This window comes from Ranitomeya imitator, chromosome 2 (genome assembly GCF_032444005.1).
Source record: "Ranitomeya imitator isolate aRanImi1 chromosome 2, aRanImi1.pri, whole genome shotgun sequence".
Taxonomy (NCBI): Eukaryota; Metazoa; Chordata; class Amphibia; order Anura; family Dendrobatidae; genus Ranitomeya; species Ranitomeya imitator.
Genome location: NC_091283.1, coordinates 721002074 through 721009567, shown reverse-complemented (window position 1 = coordinate 721009567; position 7494 = coordinate 721002074). Strand labels below are relative to the sequence as shown.

At 40.5% G+C, this 7494-nt stretch overlaps 1 long non-coding RNA gene across 1 annotated transcript; it reads left to right on the top strand.

The window, feature by feature from the left end:
• The first annotated feature begins 533 nt into the window (after positions 1-533).
• LOC138667725 (uncharacterized) lies at positions 534-3640 on the top strand. The gene is made up of 2 exons (XR_011318909.1): positions 534-627; positions 3232-3640. It is a non-coding gene; the product is annotated as an uncharacterized lncRNA (long non-coding RNA).
• The last annotated feature ends 3854 nt before the right edge of the window (positions 3641-7494 follow it).

Below are 7494 nucleotides of genomic sequence, written 5' to 3'. Positions count from 1 at the left end.
AGTATTCCTTACTATTTCAATGTCAAACAGGACCTCATGTAACTACGAGTATGTGATTTAGATATATGTGGGCACGTGCCAACCGTTTTTTTTTTCATTAACATGTTGTATTTCTGCATGTGCTGAAAATAGAGCTGAATCCTGACAATCTGCACACTGGACACGGTTATGATTTGTAAATCTGTCGTCACCTTGATTGCCAAAATTTCGGTTGAGCCTGATAAAACCCTTTGATGTATTATATCAGTATATGCCATACTAGCATTATAACATCTATTAATCTATTACAAATGCATGACTTTGTAAAGTGCTATGCTCTTTCTTCTATGATTTATTTAGTGAAATATTCATGCAATTAAATATAATTTTCTGTCCAGTCATAAGTACAAGAAAAGATCAAAGTCTTAATATCTTAAAAGATGGTCATAGCGTAAACCCACTGCTAAATCATACTGATTACTCACTAAATCAGTGTCTGACATAGTATAAAAGTCTCACACCAGGTACAGAATACAGTGTCTTCCACTCTTCCAATACCACTAGTTCTGAATCTATCACTATTATCATATTCCATAACTATGACTGGGGTGAAAGGCAGTGGGCACCAGGAGAAAAGCCACCAGGATTGTAAGTAATTGATTCAGTCTAGCTCTTCTCATTATTCATGTATTTGTGGGATACTTTAGAATTTAAAAACTGTCTTTTTTCTTAGCTATGAAAATCTTATAATTAGCTGTAGGGAAGCAAAGCAGAAAGTATTCAATTTGTTGTAGCATTAGTACAGAGGAGGTTATCAATTACGCTATTCCTATTAAAATGGGTTGTCCATGTAATAAATAGTGATGCTGGGTCCTCAAAAAAGAGCAACTCTCCTTGATAGATGAGAGCTTTTTTTAACAAAAGACATTTTCTTTAAAAAATGGTTTGTTTTTAATTTTTTTCTCTATATATTTTCTTTTTTATAGCATACCATTTTAAATAACAATTACCGTATATACTCGAGTATAAGCCGAGATTTTCAGCCCAAAATTTTGGGCTGAAAGTGCCCCTCTCGGCTTATACTCGAGTCACGGTGGGCGGCAGGGTCGGCGGGTGAGGGGGAGAGGGCGCTGAGGCATACTCACCTAGTCCCGGCGATCCTGACGCTCCCCCTGCCTGTCACACGGTCTTCGGTGCTGCAGCTCTTCCCCTTTTCAGCGGTCACGTGGGACCGCTCATTAGAGAAATGAATATGCGGCTCCACCTCCCATAGGTGACCGCTGATAGAGGAAGAGGCTGCGGCACCGAAGACCGTGTGACAGGCAGAGGGAGCGGGACGCCGGGAGCAGGTAAGTATGTAATATTCACCTGTCCGCGTTCCACACGCCGGGCGCCGCTCTGTCTTTGCGTCCTTTTGCTCTGACTGTTCAGGTCAGAGGGCGCGATGACGCATATAGTGTGCGCGCCGCCCTCTGCCTGATCAGTCAGTGCGGAGCGACGCCGGGACCGGACGCTGGGAGCTGCAAGCAAGAGAGGTGAGTATGGCATCTTTTTTTATTGCAGCAGCAGCAGCAAAGGCAGAGCTTTTTATGGTACATCAATGGGGCAATAATGAACGGTGCAGAGCACTATATGGCAGCTATGGGGCACTAACGAACGGCGCAGAGCACTATATGGCAGCTATGGGGCAATAATGAATGGTGCAGAGCACTATATGGCACAGCTATGGGGCAATAATGAACGGTGCAGAGCACTATATGGCACAGCTTTCTATGGTACATCTATGGGGCAATAATGGGAGCATCTATTTTTATTTTTGAAATTCACCGGTAGCTGCTGCATTTTCCACCCTAGGCTTATACTCGAGTCAATAAGTTTTCCCATTTTTTTGTGGCAAAATTAGGCGGGTCGGCTTATACTCGGGTCGGCTTATACTCGAGTATATACGGTAGATATTTTATTAGATTTGTAGAATTACTATTTTCTGCCTGTGCTAGTCATATATTTTCGAAATGTTGTTAAGTGTTAGTATATGTCAAAGGTAAAGCTGCATGTACTGAATACATAGAGAGCTACAATTCCCAAATATTGCTTGTAAAGTTATAATTATGCTTACATAATGTGAAGAAAAGCAGAGAGGAGCAGCATTTCCTTCATCTCCACCACAGCCTTTAAGCTCTAACTGTTTTACATCTTTGTCAAAATTCAGACAAAATATGGTTGTCTGTATTATACTAATAGTCTTTCAAGACCATGGTACTCACTGGCTATGTCTTGATTTAGAGGCCATGAAAATCACTGCTTCTAAAAAAAAAAAGAAAAAAATATAATTTCTAAACAAAGCAACTGTGATTTTTTTTGCCGCTATTGTAACAATCATCCAATTTTATGTACCTTGCACAAGGAGCAGCCATGCTGGATGGACAAATGTCTACTGGATGGACAAATGTCTTTTTTCGGCCTTACTAACTATGTTACTATTTATTAGGTTCTGTAGAAGGACGTAGATCTGGGTATTTATTATGATGGAATATAGGCTGAACTGGATGGACAAATGTCTTTTTTCGGCCTTACTAACTATGTTACTATGTTACTATGTTACTATGCTATGGAAATAATGTTTGAGTTGCATTGCAATATTTGAACAGAATAGTGTCTGTATAGAGCTGTATTGTTACATTACATGATGCCAAGTGTTTGTAACCCAGATAAATCAGGTATTAAATACAATGCATAGAAGGAGAAAAAAGTGGTGAAAAGGAAATGTACGGTATGTCTTACTCTAATTTTACAGAAGCCAGAATTCTGCAATTAGGTGCTCATTATGTTCCAGCATTTCTTGCTCTGAAGCATTTAAAAACAGAAATAGTTGACACCAGGCACTATACAGTAATTTAATGTTGTATAGTCTAAAGCTGGGCTCAGACATTAAAATCAGTCAAACCCACCAGTTTTCGAAGGATGCAAGACTCCATTAAATGTTGTTTCAGCTTCCATTCAATGCCTCCTTTATGCCTTACCAAAATTTAATGGAAAAAAGACTTCTGCTATTCAATATATTCCCATCAAAGTGAAGGCTAGCTCAGCTGTATCCAGTAAGACACAGTAAAAATGAATGTGGTCGGCTGCAGAGCACTAGGTTTGACTATGTGATGCTACCTGGTACTCCTGACAGTCTGTGTAACCTTATTCACATTCACAATTTTTTGCCTTTTCTCTTAACAATAAAATATATTATTTTTGCCTCCTTAGCTTCTCAACAACAGCACAACCATGGAGGTCAAGATGGTGGATCTCAAAATCATAGTGGTCATGGAGGTCTTGATAAAGGCTCAAGCAGCCATGGAAGCTCACAAAACCATGCAGGTCATGATGATGGTTCAAAAGGTCATGAAGGGGACAACAGAGGCTCAAAAGGCCAAGAAGGACAAACTGCTCATGGAGGGCATGATAGTGGGTCAAATGCTCATGGAGGCCATGATAATGGTTCAAAGGCCCATGAAGGCCAACATGGTCAAGATCATGGAAAATGAAAGCATATTTACCAAATGAATACATTTGCAACAGAGAAATATTATATTTGCACTTAAACAAAACATTTGTAAAACAAGAAAATTGTATTTTTAAGAGAAAAATAAATACAATATATGATAATTGATTCTTATCTGTGTAAAAGCATCATATTTAAAAAAAAATCAGAATGTATATGAAAAGTTTTATCAGACAATATCCTAAGTTGTTCATGTTCATGATACGTCTTTTATAATAATAATCTTTGTTTTTATATAGTGCTAACATATTCCGCAGCGCTTTACATTTTGCACACATTATCATCACTGTCTCCGATGGGGCTCACAATCTAAATTCCCTATCAGTATGTCTTTGGAATGTGGGAGGAAACCAGAGAACCAGGAGGAAACCCACGCAAACACGGAGGAGAACATACAAACTCTTTGCAGATGTTGTCCTTGGTGGGGTTTGAACCCAGGACTCCAGCGCTGCAGTGCTAACCACTGCGCCACTGTGCTGCCCAATAAGAAGCAGATTTAAATGAGTCACTAAAATCAGAATTACTTCTTCATCTTAAAATTTTAAATGATTAGTAATATATCCTATGGACCATAAAAACTTAGTAAGGATAATGATAAGTAAAAATGAGCAAACTTGTTCTGAAAACTTTCACCAATCTCAAATTCGGCACGGACGTTGCACAATAGGATTCGTGTTTGGATTCCTGAGCATTTTTTCTAAAAATACGCAAAATTTTGCCAAAGCTCGGTGAATGATTTTCCACTAAGGGCTCTTTCAGACATCACTGTTTCCTCTAATAGCACGGGCCTCAAAATGTCCCTCAAACGTGCAGACTGATGACACACGGATGATATCCGTATGTCATCAGTGTGACACGGAACGACGCCTGGGAATCAGCGTTAGGCTATGTGCACATGCTGTGGGTTTTGCTGCAGATCCGCAGTGTGTCCGCAGCTGCGGGTCCGCAGCGGTTTCCCATGCGTTTACAGTACAATATAAACCTATGGGAAATGCAATCCGCAGTGCACATGCTGCGGAAAAAGCTCGCGGAAACGCAGCGGTTTACATTCCTCAGCATGTCAATTCTTTGTGCGGAATCCGCAGCGGTTTTACACCTGCTCCATAATAGAAAACGGCAGGTGTAAAACCGCAGTGGAATCCGCACAAAAACCGCAGTAAATCCGCAATAAATCAGCAGGAAAAACGCACAGTTTTTGCCCTGCGGATTTATCAAATCCGCTGCGGAAAAATCCGCAGTGGACCATTCTACGTGTGCACATACCCTTACTGCTTGCACTATACCCCTTTGTCTTGTGATGAAGACAGTGTTGATATATGTATTCTACTGTTAATAGCGAGAGCTGGTCAGCAGCCAATGGGATTATTCATCAGCCGCCGACTGCACTATAAACAAATAAATATAAAAAAAAATGACATGGGGTTCCCCTGTATCTTTGATAACCAGCCGGGCTAAACTGACAGCTGTGCGCTGCAACCCCCGGCTTTTAGCATTAGCAAGGCTAGTGAATATAGTAATCCCCACAGCATATTTTTAAGTATACTCCCACCAGCCACCACCTGCTCTTAGCAGAGGAGGTGGAGGAGGAAGACAAGGAGGTTACCTTGCGGCTTGCTACAAAGACACAGCGTGATGCAACCATGACAAGTAGGGTTGAGCGAAACGGGTCGTTCATTTTCAAAAGTCGCCGACTTTTGGCAAAGTCGGGTTTCATGAAACCCGATCCGACCCCTGTGCGGGGTCGGCCATGCGGTACGCGACTTTCGCGCCAAAGTCGCGTTTCAATGACGCGAAAAGCGCCATTTCTCAGCCAATGAAGGTAAACGCAGAGTGTGGGCAGCGTGATGACATAGGTCCTGGTCCCCACCATCTTAGAGAAGGGCATTGCAGTGATTGGCTTGCTGTCTGCGGCATCACAGGGGCTATAAAGGGGAGTTCCCGCCGACCGCCATGTTACTGCTGCTGATCTGAGCTTAGGGAGAGGTTGCTGCCGCTTCGTCAGAAGCAGGGATAGCGTTAGGCAGGGTCCATTAACCACCAAACCGCTTGTGCTGTAGCGATTTCCACTGCCCAACACCACCTTCGGTGTGCAGGGACAGTGGAAGCTACATTTTTTTTTTCCCCCTCAGCGCTGTAGCTCATTGGGCTGCCCTAGAAGGCTCCCTGATAGCTGCATTGCTGTGTGTACGCCGCTGTGCAAACCAACTGCTTTTTTCAAAGCACAAATCCTCTTGTTCCTTCCTTTCTGCACAGCTATCTTTTTGGTTTGTACACACTTTTTATTTAATTTGTGCATCAGTCCACTCCTTATTGCTGCCTGCCATACCTGGCTGAGATTACTGCAGGGAGATAGTAATTGAAGGACACTCCCTGTTTTTTTTTTTTTTTTTGTGGGAGATTAAGATTGACATTTCTGCTAGAGTGCCATCCCTGTCTGTGTCATCTCTCACTCAGTGGGCCATAGAAAGCCTATTTATTTTTTTGCTTGATTTGGGTTATAAAATCTACCTGAAAAAATCACTACATCAATCAGTGGGAGAAAAATATTGGCCTCTGGGCTTGTGTGCCACTCCTGACTCCTGTGTGCGTCATCTCTCACTCAGTGGGCCATAGAAAGCCTTTTTTTGTTTTATTTGTTTTCTAAATTCTCCCTGAAAAAATCATTTTATTTTATTTGGTTTCTAAATTCTTCCTGAAAAAATCATTTTATTCTATTTTTTTTTTCCTAAAGTCTCCCTGAAAAAAAAACAAAAAAAAACAAATCAGTGGGAGATTAATATTGCCCTTTCTGCTTGTGTGCCAGTCTTGACTCCTGGGTGTGCCATCTCTCTCTCTCTCTCCAATTGTGGGCCATAGAAAGCCTATTATTTTTTTTAGCTTGATTTGGGTTCCAAAATCTACCTGAAAAAATCACTACATCAATCAGTGGGAGATAAATATTGGCCTCTGGGCTTGTGTGCCACTCCTGACTCCTGTGTGCGTCATCTCTCACTCAGTGGGCCATAGAAAGCCTTTTTTGTTTTATTTGTTTTCTAAATTCTCAATGAAAAAATCATTTTATTTTATTTGGTTTCTAAATTCTTCCTGAAAAAATCATTTTATTCTATTTTTTTTTCCTAAAGTCTCCCTGAAAAAAAACAAAACAAAAACAAATCAGTGGGAGATTAATATTGCCCTTTCTGCTTGTGTGCCAGTCTTGACTCCTGGGTGTGCCATCTCTCTCTCTCTCTCCAATTGTGGGCCATAGAAAGCCTATTATTTTTTTTAGCTTGATTTGGGTTCCAAAATCTACCTGAAAAAATCACTACATCAATCAGTGGGAGATAAATATTGGCCTCTGGGCTTGTGTGCCACTCCTGACTCCTGTGTGCGTCATCTCTCACTCAGTGGGCCATAGAAAGCCTTTTTTTGTTTTATTTGTTTTCTAAATTCTCCCTGAAAAAATCATTTTATTTTATTTGGTTTCTAAATTCTTCCTGAAAAAATCATTTTATTCTATTTTTTTTTTCCTAAAGTCTCCCTGAAAAAAAACAAAAAAAAACAAATCAGTGGGAGATTAATATTGCCCTTTGTGCTTGTGTGCCAGTCTTGACTCCTGGGTGTGCCATCTCTCTCTCTCTCTCCAATTGTGGGCCATAGAAAGCCTATTATTTTTTTAGCTTGATTTGGGTTCCAAAATCTACCTGAAAAAATCACTACATCAATCAGTGGGAGATAAATATTGGCCTCTGGGCTTGTGTGCCACTCCTGACTCCTGTGTGCGTCATCTCTCACTCAGTGGGCCATAGAAAGCCTTTTTTTGTTTTATTTGTTTTCTAAATTCAAGAAAATTGTATTTTTAAGAGAAAAATAAATACAATATATGATAATTGATTCTTATCTGTGTAAAAGCATCATATTTTAAAAAAAATCAGAATGTATATGAAAAGTTTTATCAGACAATATCCTAAGTTGTTCATGTTCAT